Below are 12,370 nucleotides of genomic sequence, written 5' to 3'. Positions count from 1 at the left end.
CCGTTTGTCCTCGATTTCGCAGGACCTGTGTACCAATGTATCGATCCTGGGCTTGTGTAGTCACTCTAGGACGACCAGAACGAGGTCTATCATCAACATTGTGTGTTTGTGGGTACCGGTTCCACAGTCTGATCACATTAAGCATGTTGGCTACTGCTCGCTGTCTAGAACCCATTTGAAGCATGCCAATAGCACGTAGACGTTCATATTTTGAAAACGTATCATTGCAAATTAAACGTAACACACTAATGCAACGACCCGCTAAACAGTAAATCTTATGCAAGAACCGATTGGAAAGCAAACGCGGATAGATAAACCAGCACGCGGCAGTTTTCATCAACCCTTCCTTGAAGTGTCAAATTTGACAATGAACCCCTCTCGCGTGTATGGCGCTATTGCGTGTCGCACATGCAGCTCTGGTTCTGTTGGGGCGATAAGTTCTTCATATGTGAACATACTCTCAAAGCATGACAAGTGTCCATGACTATTTATCATATCACAACCTGCATAGGCAATTGCATTTCAATATCCCCTACTTTTTTTTAAGAGTATATTTCAGGTAAAAGAAAGAATATAGACTAGTATGAAGAATTTTTAAAAGAGAGCATTTCCACAAAAGTATTTATGGTGTAGTTAAAGTATGGCAATTTTAGTATATGTAACTTTTCAATAAAAGTATGGCAATTTTAGTATATGTAGAGACACCCAATCGTACTAAAAACAAACTCATGGGGCGCACAAGACAAAAATGTGAGAGTATCCCTAAAAGGACAATCCAGTAATTTACTTGGGTTTTGATATTTATGATAAACGGACAGCCTAACGACAAATAAAAACTAAAAATTGATTCTCTCCCAATCAAGTCACTTATAAACAAAGCTGATAAAAATAAATTCTTGTGGCATTGGGTAGTTTTCTTCTGAATACAATATGTGTTTTTGTAATATTGGCGTGTTGCCAACCCAGCTTGGGCATTCGGGGCATCGTCGACTATCACAAGTGGTTCAAAGTTATCTCTGTTGATGATGGCAATATTATGTAGAACTGCCACCGCATTTATAATAGTCGCAGCTCTCTATGGTGTTGCCCCCAATCCAAGTAAAAGCTATCTGGAAATTCAAACAACCTTATAAATGCATGAATTAACTCAGATGAAAACATTATCATGGTTAACCAGATGCTAAACTGTCAGGTGAAATCATCATGTTCTCACTGTAAGTAGTGGATTAAAATTGAACTTATTAAAGCTACACTCTATTTAATACTAGTCGCCTGTCCAACCTCGTGGGTTTTCTCCGGGTCCTCCGGTTTCCTCTCACTGCTAAAGACCCCTACGCGCAAGCGAATTATGTAAATAAAATTAAACCATATGTTAGTCCCGAAATGACCTAGTTTGTGTCGAGTGGACGTTAAACCCCATTTCTCTCTCTCTCTCTATTTAATACTAACCCCAATCGATTTTCCAGAATCCCGAAAGCCTGCTCAAATTTAACCCTTGTCTTGCAATGAGCGATGTTATATCTGTCCTGCGGTTGTCCATGAGGACCCAAAACAGGCGTCAAAAGAAAGGGCCTATTTGGGTAGCCAGAATCTCCAAGAAGAACCACATGCTTTCCTAATTAAACAAAAAAAATGTATCACTGAAACAGGCACAGATTTGATGGCTACCGTGTATTAAGTTTAAAACTTACCATTATGTATAGGTCAACCAAAAAATTCTAGCATCGTGACAGCTTCCAGGCCACTTGGCAACAACACTAGAAAATCTATAATCGGGTACACAAGTGAACTGAAAATAGCAAGAGTTTCTTTAAATCAAAGGGAACGTCATAACAAAAGAGAAAGCTTGGGATTAATTTGAGTCGGGCTTTTGTACGGTAACTCGAAAATAATTGTGTTAATTTTTCATCTATACACCATAGTCAGACGTGAATATACATGTATAATACCGGTGATTACATACATTTTTAATTAACTACCTGTGCACTGATAGACGGGTGACCTTTTCTGCAGATAAACTCTTGGGTGCATACAGAGGGCTTCTTTATCCTTATCAAACATCCATCAATAGCCAATTACATTAGGAAACCCCCATTAAAGAAATATAAAACCATGTAAATGTAAGTAGACTTTAAGTCGAAATCGACATAAATATTCCTAAAAGACATGTGCTTATTTTTTTTAACATATAGGTCTACGAACAACATTTTTAGCAAGGCTAAAATAAATGACAAACGCCTAGACAGACATATGGGTAACTATATTATCTTGAATGAGAATGGATATATCAGTTTTACCTGCAATTCTAAAAAATCTTCGTTTTACGTCCTCTTCTTCTGTTTCTTTTGGAAAAGATTTAAATTGGTTGGCTACGGCCTGTAGTGCCAAACTTACGGCCCGTAAACACCTACAAACAGTGGACTTGCAAAAATATAGTGTGTCGGCCACAAAAGATTGAGACGATCCACTTGCATAAAAACGTAAAGCTTTCAACACCTGAAGCAATACAGACAATGCTTCGGACTTCCTAGTTGCGCGTTGAAGCTGGTCTTGAATAGTATCGCATATATAATATATGGTTGCCGGTCAAAATCTGTGTCGCGTATTTAGTTGGATAGCAACAAAATTGGCAGCCATTGTGATTTTAAGTTAGAACAGCATTCTGCAGCTGCCCCCTTCTCCCAACACCTGGAATAAGTCGGCCCATTGGGGGAAGAAATCGCCTCCTTCAATGGGCGCATGTGCCCTTTCCAGTGGACGCAATACGAAGTCAATGACCATCGTGCCCATAACAGTATGCACGCCCCATAAAGCCGAATGACATTGGTTGGGCTCCCACGACTAGACTGGCGGTGCGCCCAACCAAGATGTCGTTATATATGAGGCGGCCCACAAATGGCGAGGCGCCTCATAATGTATAACACGATTAACACCACAAATCTAACCCGATTCAGAACTTTTCGTTTTCCTCATAAATTAGTATAGGTACGCTAAATTCGTATTCCTTCCTTCAAATTTTTATGATGTTGATATCAAAATATAATAACCAATATCGCAAATTCAGCCTCAAAATTGATATTTTCCGTCATATCCATAGTTCCTCTCCTCAGGTGCAAACCCTATTTTCCATTTTCCAAAATTCTCTGGTCTCTGTTATTGTATAATTTTGCCCTTTTCCGGCTTTGTAGAGGGTCCTCCTTTAAAGCGGATTTTATGGAAGTATTTAATGCGTAGGCAATCTCGTTTTTTGAACTTGTATATCGTAAATAATTCTGTTTCTCGAAATAACTACATAATAGCTTGATACATCCCTTGACATCTCGCGTAATTTTCATCTTGAAATAATAAATAATCAATATTATTCAAGGGGTTATATTTTCTAAGATTCACTTTTTTTTCTAAGTTAATATCTGAAACAAATCGTGCGTATACATAAATCATGAAAATAAAATATCCATTACCGTTATGCGAAACTGTTATCCAAATAATGTTCTGTGGGGAACATTTTGGTAGCGATGCAATACTATGAATATCTATGATCCAATGAACTGTGAGGAATATTAAAATACCGGCATTTAATTTGCATATATAAATATAAATGTTTAGAATACAAATATTTAAAAAATGAATAGTTAAATAACAACTACGGGAAAACGGAATTCGAAAATCGATTCCCGCCCGGCTCTGCTTATTTACGAGGGCTATCTAGATATATATCAGCTAAATTGAGATAAAATAATATTTTGTATCACTAATTATTATAGTTCGTGCCATTGTGTATACTATGCCGTTGATTCTGTGTCAATCGGATAATTATTAATTGGTTTATACGCTAAAATCTGTATCGCCAAAGGGAGATGATATAGATAAATATATTTGTAATATTTATTTACAGCTAATCATAACCTACGTACTTTGGAAAACTAATAAAGTGTTTATAAACTGTCACATTTCCAGACCTTGCTTTCAAAAACCGAGTGGCTTAATGAGCAGTTTCTGAGAATTAAGCAAGTGGAAACCGAACATAATATTAATCCGACCAAAAAAACAGTAATGTTTAACACAAGCTTCACTTGCTTGTTTACTGCCGCAAACCAACCGGGCGAATTTTCCTTCGCTAAATATTTCTAACCGAATGCACCTGATTTGGAAATCCCTGTCTACATTTTACGCAAAATGCAAATCTCCCATTTTACGCAGACGCATTCGTAATGTTTATGTTCTAAGAATGAAAGAATGTCGAAATGTCAATTTTACAAGAGAATATTGGATTTTATCGAACTTCTAGGCGTCAAGACTCGACGAATAGAGCAAAGGGAAGATAATTTCTGGTATGTCACCAAATTTAGCCGTTTAAATTAAAAACTGAAGAAATGGCGAGGAATTGTAGAGTCGGAGTATCTCCTGGAACAGACAGTAAATGCATATTTTCAAACCCTTGTTCGATCATGAGTCCGTCTTCGTTAGCCCAGTCGGAACAGGACAGTAGGACGGTTAAACACATTTCATTTCATTTCGATTATGAGTATCTTCTGCTTAGGCCAAGAACATGCTTCAAGCCTCTAGAACACAATAACTCTTATTCGCATTAAAGCAGAATGTTCAAAGTTTGTGTAGATTTTATGGTAGGCGTGATTGGGTTCAATGATTGGAACACGATAACTTTGATTACAGGTGGATTTCATTACATCAATACCTTGACCAAATTTGATAATGAGCATTTTCGGCTTATGCGACGTATACATAACCTGTTTGATTGTACGATGCCATACAAACAGATAAATGTGCAATTAATTAATATATCCATCTATTTATTTTGGGATTGAGACTGGGGGCACCATCCTTAAACATACACTGAAATGTTATCTAAATTATTAATTAGACATTAATTAACTTATTCAAACCATAATCAACTCTCGATGTTGTCGTAAGCCTGCGATGTTTATTGGATTAGGTTCCGATTTGCTCTTCTACTCATATTCATGATTTAATCATGAAATGGATAATCGAGACTATGTGTTTTATCGTACCGACTTTAGTAATGATGATCGAGGCTAGGTCAAAAATTCAATCGCTAAAATCTCGTATCAATTTGACTGAAATTTTTCGCAAATTCCCTTTACATTATCTAGTTTTTAACTATTATAGTGAGAACTTCAAGCACTTTATCTAATTTCCGATAATGTATCTTTAATTTAGCTTGTTTAAAGAAATAGGCTAACTAGTCTATGTTTGGCTATCGATCCAGGGTTACTTTCAACGCAGTGATTTCTACTCATAAAATCTAAACTTTTTCTTCTATTGATTGGGCCATTAATTAAAGGTGTAATGCACAAATCGACTAATGCCCATTAATATTAACCTCCAGCCAATGTTATCAGGAGAGTGCAGTCAAGTGGAAAAGTGAAGTCGAGTGGAAAATTGTAGTCTTGATATCATACTCCTTTGCGATAGATTATAGATCATGTTGACCATGAAATGACAAAGGGTTAAACTTTTTACTTTTTGTACCAACGAAATCCTAGTCGTTTGAGATAGATTGCATTTGACTGTAATAAAATGGTATTTAACGGCTTACTTTTATGTATCAGTTGGGCAAATGGTGTCGCTACGCCTACAAAGATGACTGGCAAACATCATTAGTATTAGTAATGGAACAGTAATACACTAAATGAAAACTTTGGCCGCCTCACTACAGCGTATATATAATGTGTAAATACTTATGGTTTTACTGATATGTTATCATTTTCTAGATAAAGCCGAAACTTTGGTGTTTATAAATCAGTAATTGTCATTCCAAATTTAGTTTATTTAGTGAGATGAACGTCATGAAATCATCCACAAATATTACACTGGGGGGAACAGTCCCAATCTCTGAACTTATATTACTTTATAAGAAATGAAATGAATGGGGTTTAACGTCACACTGTTCAGTACCGATTGGTCTAATGAAGACGGGTAATATATACCGATAGCCAAAAGAAAGTATACTCACTAAAAGTATGACTAAGTTTTGTTTAGATTAAAAACATTTGATAAAGCATTATTGAGTTTGTCTCTTGCGTCCAAACTCAACATCTCTAAGCAAAATAAAAATGTGAAACAAATTGACATTCTACCCAAATACCGTATACCATGGAAAAACGACTTTGGTTGATTCAGCACAAAATGCACAGTGTATACTTTCTTTTGGACATTAGTATAGAAGAAGGTATACTGCTTTTGTTTTTGTTTTTTATTTATTTTATTAGTGGACTTATTACACTAGGGGTTGTCACAGTACCACAATTCTTGAAAAAATAAGGAGCATTGCTGTTCTCGGTTACGGTATTTGTTGGTAAAAGTTGAATTATCCACCCCTTACGTCCCCTCGGCGTCCATGTTGAATTATCGGTTTGATGGTTCGGTGATTTTAATAGCCATTTGGACATAATTGTAATTATGTAATGACCCAAAAGATCAAAAATGGGCCATTATCATTAAAGATAGTTATTGAAGTGTAATATATACGACTTAATTCTCTATATGTGATGCAGAAAGTTCAGAGAAAGAGAGGAAGCGTACGTACTTTCCAACTGTGAATGTCTGCCGTGGAAAGGTAGGATTTAGAATAAATACACCACCTAACAGTAAGAAAAACTTATTATTTCTTTATTGTAGTAAATTTACTTTAAATGAATACACGATCTAAAAGTAAAGTCATCTTAGAGATGGTTTATTCTAGTAAATCTACGTTAAATAAACAAACGATCTAACAGTAAAACCGTTCTAGTAAATCTACTTTAAATAAATACACGATCTAAAACTATCTCAGAATTGCTGTATTCTAGTAAATTTACTTTAAATAAAATTTATACGATCAAACTACGAGAACAAACACTGTTTAATGTTAATATAATTAAAACAAAAATATAATAATATGCGTTTTATTAAATCTCGCGTGTTTAACTATTTAATGGACGAAAATTTGCGGTTAACGTATGACCATAAACGGGGCTGGATATTCAGCGATAAAAATAGGCTTCATTGCAAGGTATTTATCTGTCATCATATCATGGTACAACTATCAAAGTCTATATCAGTGGTTCTCAACCAGTGTGTCGCGGCACACCCGAGATCTTCCTAAGTGTGCCGCGAAATCTTGCACGGCATACTAAGAAAATGCGAAAAACCATGTGATCCTAATTGAGTATTTACTGGAGTTCATGGCTGTGTTTTTCTTTATTCAGTTTGAGTCATTTTGTGAGTCTATGACTAGTCTGTATGCCGTCTGACTTATCAGCATTTTATTTTGCAAAACTCTAATTTTTTTTCACACATATTTAGCCAGGTGTGCCGCTATTATTCCATGTTCTCAAAGTGTGTCGTCGGCAAAAATAGGTTGAGAACCACTGGTCTATATTCCATTTATAGCAAAGTCATCGCGTAAATTCTAGGGAAGTATTGTATTTTCCTTTTTTTTATGGATATATCGTTATTACTCAATATCGTGCTGATTGGGAGAGATAGTCGTGCAAATTTAAAAAAACAAAATCTCAATTTAAATTATTTAATTTTTATTTCAGATTTAATATGGCGTTATCCCTTTTTACGTCACTGGCTGCGGTTGTCTTTTTAACGTGTCTGATAAGAACGGAAGCTACGTATAGATGCAAACCTACTGCAGACCGAAGTTCAGGAAGTTGTCAAACATATACACTTCGTTGTCAAGATGATTTTACGTATGCTTCCTTCAGTTTCACCCGTACATGTACCGGAGATAAATTTTTCAGTGAATTATATAAGAGATGCGTAGATCCTACAACATTCAACTACATCTGTCAGGGTAAGAATGTGTCCAGAATAACACGATAGTCATTTTTGAATAATACTTCCGTCATGAGAGAGGAGAGAGATAGAGAGAGAGTGGAGGGGGGCTAAAACTGCTTCAACAATGGTGAGAGAGAGAGAGAAATGGGGTTTTACGTCCACTCGACATAAACTAGGTCATTTCGGGACTAACATATGGTTCAATTTCATTTCAATAATTCGCTTGCGCAAATGGGGTCTTTAGCAGTGGGAGGAAACCGGAGGACCCGGAGAAAACCCACGAGGTTGGACAGGCGACCCTACTCCTTGTCACGTACAACCGAGGATTCGAAACTACGCCAGTCGACTCAATGACAGAGCGCGCGCATGCTAACCATTCAGCCCCCCTTCAACGATGGTACAATACTTTCACTGTTCATTCTATGGCTTAATACACGCTTTTTAGCAAAATGTTTACGATAAACAGGAAAAGTCCATTTATAGTATTTGTACCTGGTAGTTCAAGCCTGTTGAAGTCTAGCCAAATATGACCAAATATCTCCCAATTCTAACCCAATACTACAAAATTCAACCACATATATACTACCTTATTATTATCGAAAACTGACAGAATTATGCAATTATTTCATTATCAATGAGTTAATTCCTATAATAAGTGAAAACATTTAAAACAGATACACATTGAATAAATAATTTATTTCTCGCAAATAAGTGTACTGTTATTTGAATAATTGTACTTTTATATAATTTTGGGGTAATACTGGCACATTATCTTACATAAATGGATTGATTTCTGATAGTAAGGGTTAATATTGTGACCCTACGGGTAGGGTTACCTCGTCACGGCACTAAAAGCCTGATGTGACACTATCCTGGTCACGGATCTCTAAAAACATTGATGTGACACTACAGAGACAGAGGTGACTATCTTATCAGGACTTTAGCGCTGTATATATAAATTCAATGAACAATTGACTCTGGAACACTTTGTTGGTTTAACTATGTTTTTATATCTTTATAACATCCATAATACAGTGGTTATATACAGGAAACTACAAACACAGCTATGACATTAAATATAAACTAAATATACGCTATCTTTCTAAGTCTACATGGTGATCTCCCTCGGCCCGTAAGCCGAAGAGGCTGTGGGTATGATGTTCCCGTAGGAACTCTGAACGATGTCTCCCCTATAGAATCCCAAAATGATGTCTGAAAGGAAATTTAACCGCGCCCATTCTTATATAGAAAGTATAGGTGTGTCAGCTATTAGGGTGGGACAAATATTACCATTTTACGTCAACATTATTCTATTTAATTGGACTAATCTTTGCGATTTGACGATAGTACCCTACTTTCAGCAAGTGATGGTGACAGGAAGTGTCTGTGAGTTAGTCTATGAAACTTGAATTTTGTAAAATACCTACTTAGCCCCTTTCATAGAACTAAAATAACCTCTATAGTACACACAGTATTATAATATGTGTTAGTCTTGGGTGATCAAGGGAGGTAGACCGGACGTCCACTTGACACAAACTAGGTCATTTCGGGACTAACATATGGTTCAATTTTATTTTCATAATTCACTCGCGCGTAGGGGTCTATAACAGTGGGGGGATACTAGTAAGGTCGGACAATTGATCCTACTCTTTTTCACTATTATCTAAAGTGCCCGCCTTAGACCATTTAGGCCTTCCCCATTACCATAATAGCAATGTATCTAAAACATGACTTTTTATACAATTTAATATTTACCTTAAAATGAGTAATCTCAATTGAACACATTCTCCTTGAAGGAATTTGTGTCGTCACTTAATGAGATTTCACTGAGTATCTCCAACTGTGTGTGCGTGGATGTGTCTCTCGTGGTGTATGTAGTGTGGCCATTTGTGTGATTCTTTGGGGCAATAATTTGTAAAATCGAGCCAAAATGTATAAATAGCAAATAAAAATCAGCCATTATATTTTACAGCTGATGGATCTGATGGATCGTCTAGTCGGTATAGTGACGAGGATAGTGGGTCTAGTGACGAAAGTGATGACAGGAATAGTGACAGTAGCAGTTCTGAAGAATGAAACGAGGGTGATGTTGGCACAATTTGCAAGCATGAATACAATAAACACATTTTGAAATGACGCCATACAGTAGTTAGTACACATGAAAACCCTCAACAAACTGCGGAATTTAGTCACTGGTGAATATTACAATCCTTCATAACAGTAGCATGGACTATGCATCAAATCGAATGTTATGATTGCAAAATATTTGAAGAAAGAAAGGGCAAAACTGTCTTAAAATAGCATTGCTCTTCCTACCCAAAGGCTATTAAAGATGTATTATGTAAGATTTAGATAAATGAAATGAAATGGAGTTTAACGTCCTACTGTTCTGCTCCGAACTGGGCTAATGAAGACGGGGATTTAGATAAAGGGCTGGTCGTTACTGCAATAATAGTTTTAAAAAAAGATAATGAAATATGAATAATGCCATTTAAATTACTTTATTCTAGGGGAATTTTTGACGTTTCCACAATAATAGAATAGTCTGGATTCGATTTTCATTGCTACAATAATAAACAAAGTCTCGATTTTCTATTTTAACTTTAACCTATTAAATGTTGTGGATGGTCTAATCCATTTTTGAAGTTTCGACAAGAATAGAATAGTCTCGATTCGATTTCCATTGCTACGATAATAAACAAAGTCATGATTTTCTATTTTAATATCCACTTATGGTATAGGGGCTCGTTATGGGTTTGTCATGTGCATAAATTTCTAAACAATACTTCATATAACATTTCACGCCAGAAAAAAGATCTACAATAGGAAGTTTTATCTCTTAAATAATGCATCTTTAAAATTCACATAGCAATGGTTTATTCCCCGAAACAATCCATATGTACTATAGAATTTAAAAACGTATACTTAAGCCTTTAGAGATTATAAAAAACGACCATTAATTACAATATTATGAAAAACGAATTTAATTTTTTAGCTCTAAAGATATTGTTAATATTATAAAAAAAAGATCATTAAATCAATAAACTTTATGAACATATATTTAATACAACTCATTATTTGTCAATTATATCTCTTTTTTTTCTGTTTTAAGATATGTTTATATCTTTAAAATGACATTCAAAATTTTCAATGTAATGCTCATCATCATTTACAGCGCAACCGTACTCGTTATTTTTCGATTAAATAATTTTTTTTGTCTCGGAATTTATTTCTTTTTCAAAAAAGAGAGTAATTTAGATAAAGGAAATCTGATGTTTAATACAACTCATTATTTGTCAATTATATATCTTTTTTCCTGTTTTAAGATATGTTTATATCTTTAAAATGACATTCAAAATTTTCAATGTAATGCTCATCATCATTTACAGCGCAACCGTACTCGTTATTTTTCGATTAAATAATTTTTTTGTCTCGGAATTTATGTCTTTTTCAAAAAAGAGAGTAATTTAGATAAAGGAAATCTGATGTTAAAACATAATGTGCTTTTTTATCTTTATTACGTAAATCGTGTGACGTGTACAAGGTTTGTGACTGTCTGGGCCATCCTAAAGATATATTGTGTTTTCTTGCCGTATGAATAAATTACACAAGTATGGTTATTAAGAACTTATCCATATGTTTGAAATCAAACCCGTAACATAATATATCGTGAACAATTACATATTCCAACGCACCACTTTGTCATTGGGAAATATAAGGTTGGAAGCTAATTGTGTCACATATCGAGATAGGGCGAATGCTCACTAGTCCGCGTGTTCACTAGTCCGCTTGTATCTCTTATTGGCAGTTTTTCGTTATTTGTTATTCCTTATTCACCAATAACGAATAACGATGCGGACCACCTCGTTATTCGCGAATAACGGGGAATACGCTACCTCGTTATTCGATATTCAAATGGTTATTCGGGATTCAAATATGAAGCTAGTCATCGCTAGAATGATGTATGCCAAGTAGCATTAAATACAGCAAAGCGACTTCTGGTTCAAAAAGAATCCAAATTGTTATTCAAGCAGCGAATAACGAACTGTTTGTTATTCGTTTTTCACCTCATTATTCGGGATTCGCATATGCAGTTGTTCAGGTATCTTTAATAGGGATATTTCAGAATTTAATTAAAAAGCGAGAACTAGACGACAATAGAATAATGGATTGCAAAGTATCCCTAGGCAGCATAAAAAATAACGAATAACGAGTGGACCTGGCTCGTTATTGGCGAATAACGAGGGACACGCTGCCTCGTTATTTACTTTTTATTCAAGATTCAAATATAAAGTTAGCCATCACTAGAATGATGGATGCTAAGCATCCCTCAGGGGCATAAACTCAGCAAAACGACTTCTAGGCGAAAAACAGCCTACATTGTAATCCAAGAAGAGAATAACAAGCTGTTTGTTACACTTTTTACCTCGTTATTCGGGATTCATATATGAAGTTGTTTATATAGGTATCTTCAATGAGGATATTTCAGGATTTAATTAATAACGGTAACTGTATTACAACAACAGAATAATGGATTGCAAACTATCCCTTGGCAGTATAC

The sequence above is a fragment of the Patella vulgata genome, chromosome 1, assembly GCF_932274485.2.
Source record: "Patella vulgata chromosome 1, xgPatVulg1.2, whole genome shotgun sequence".
Taxonomy (NCBI): Eukaryota; Metazoa; Mollusca; class Gastropoda; family Patellidae; genus Patella; species Patella vulgata.
This window is presented reverse-complemented; position numbering follows the sequence as displayed.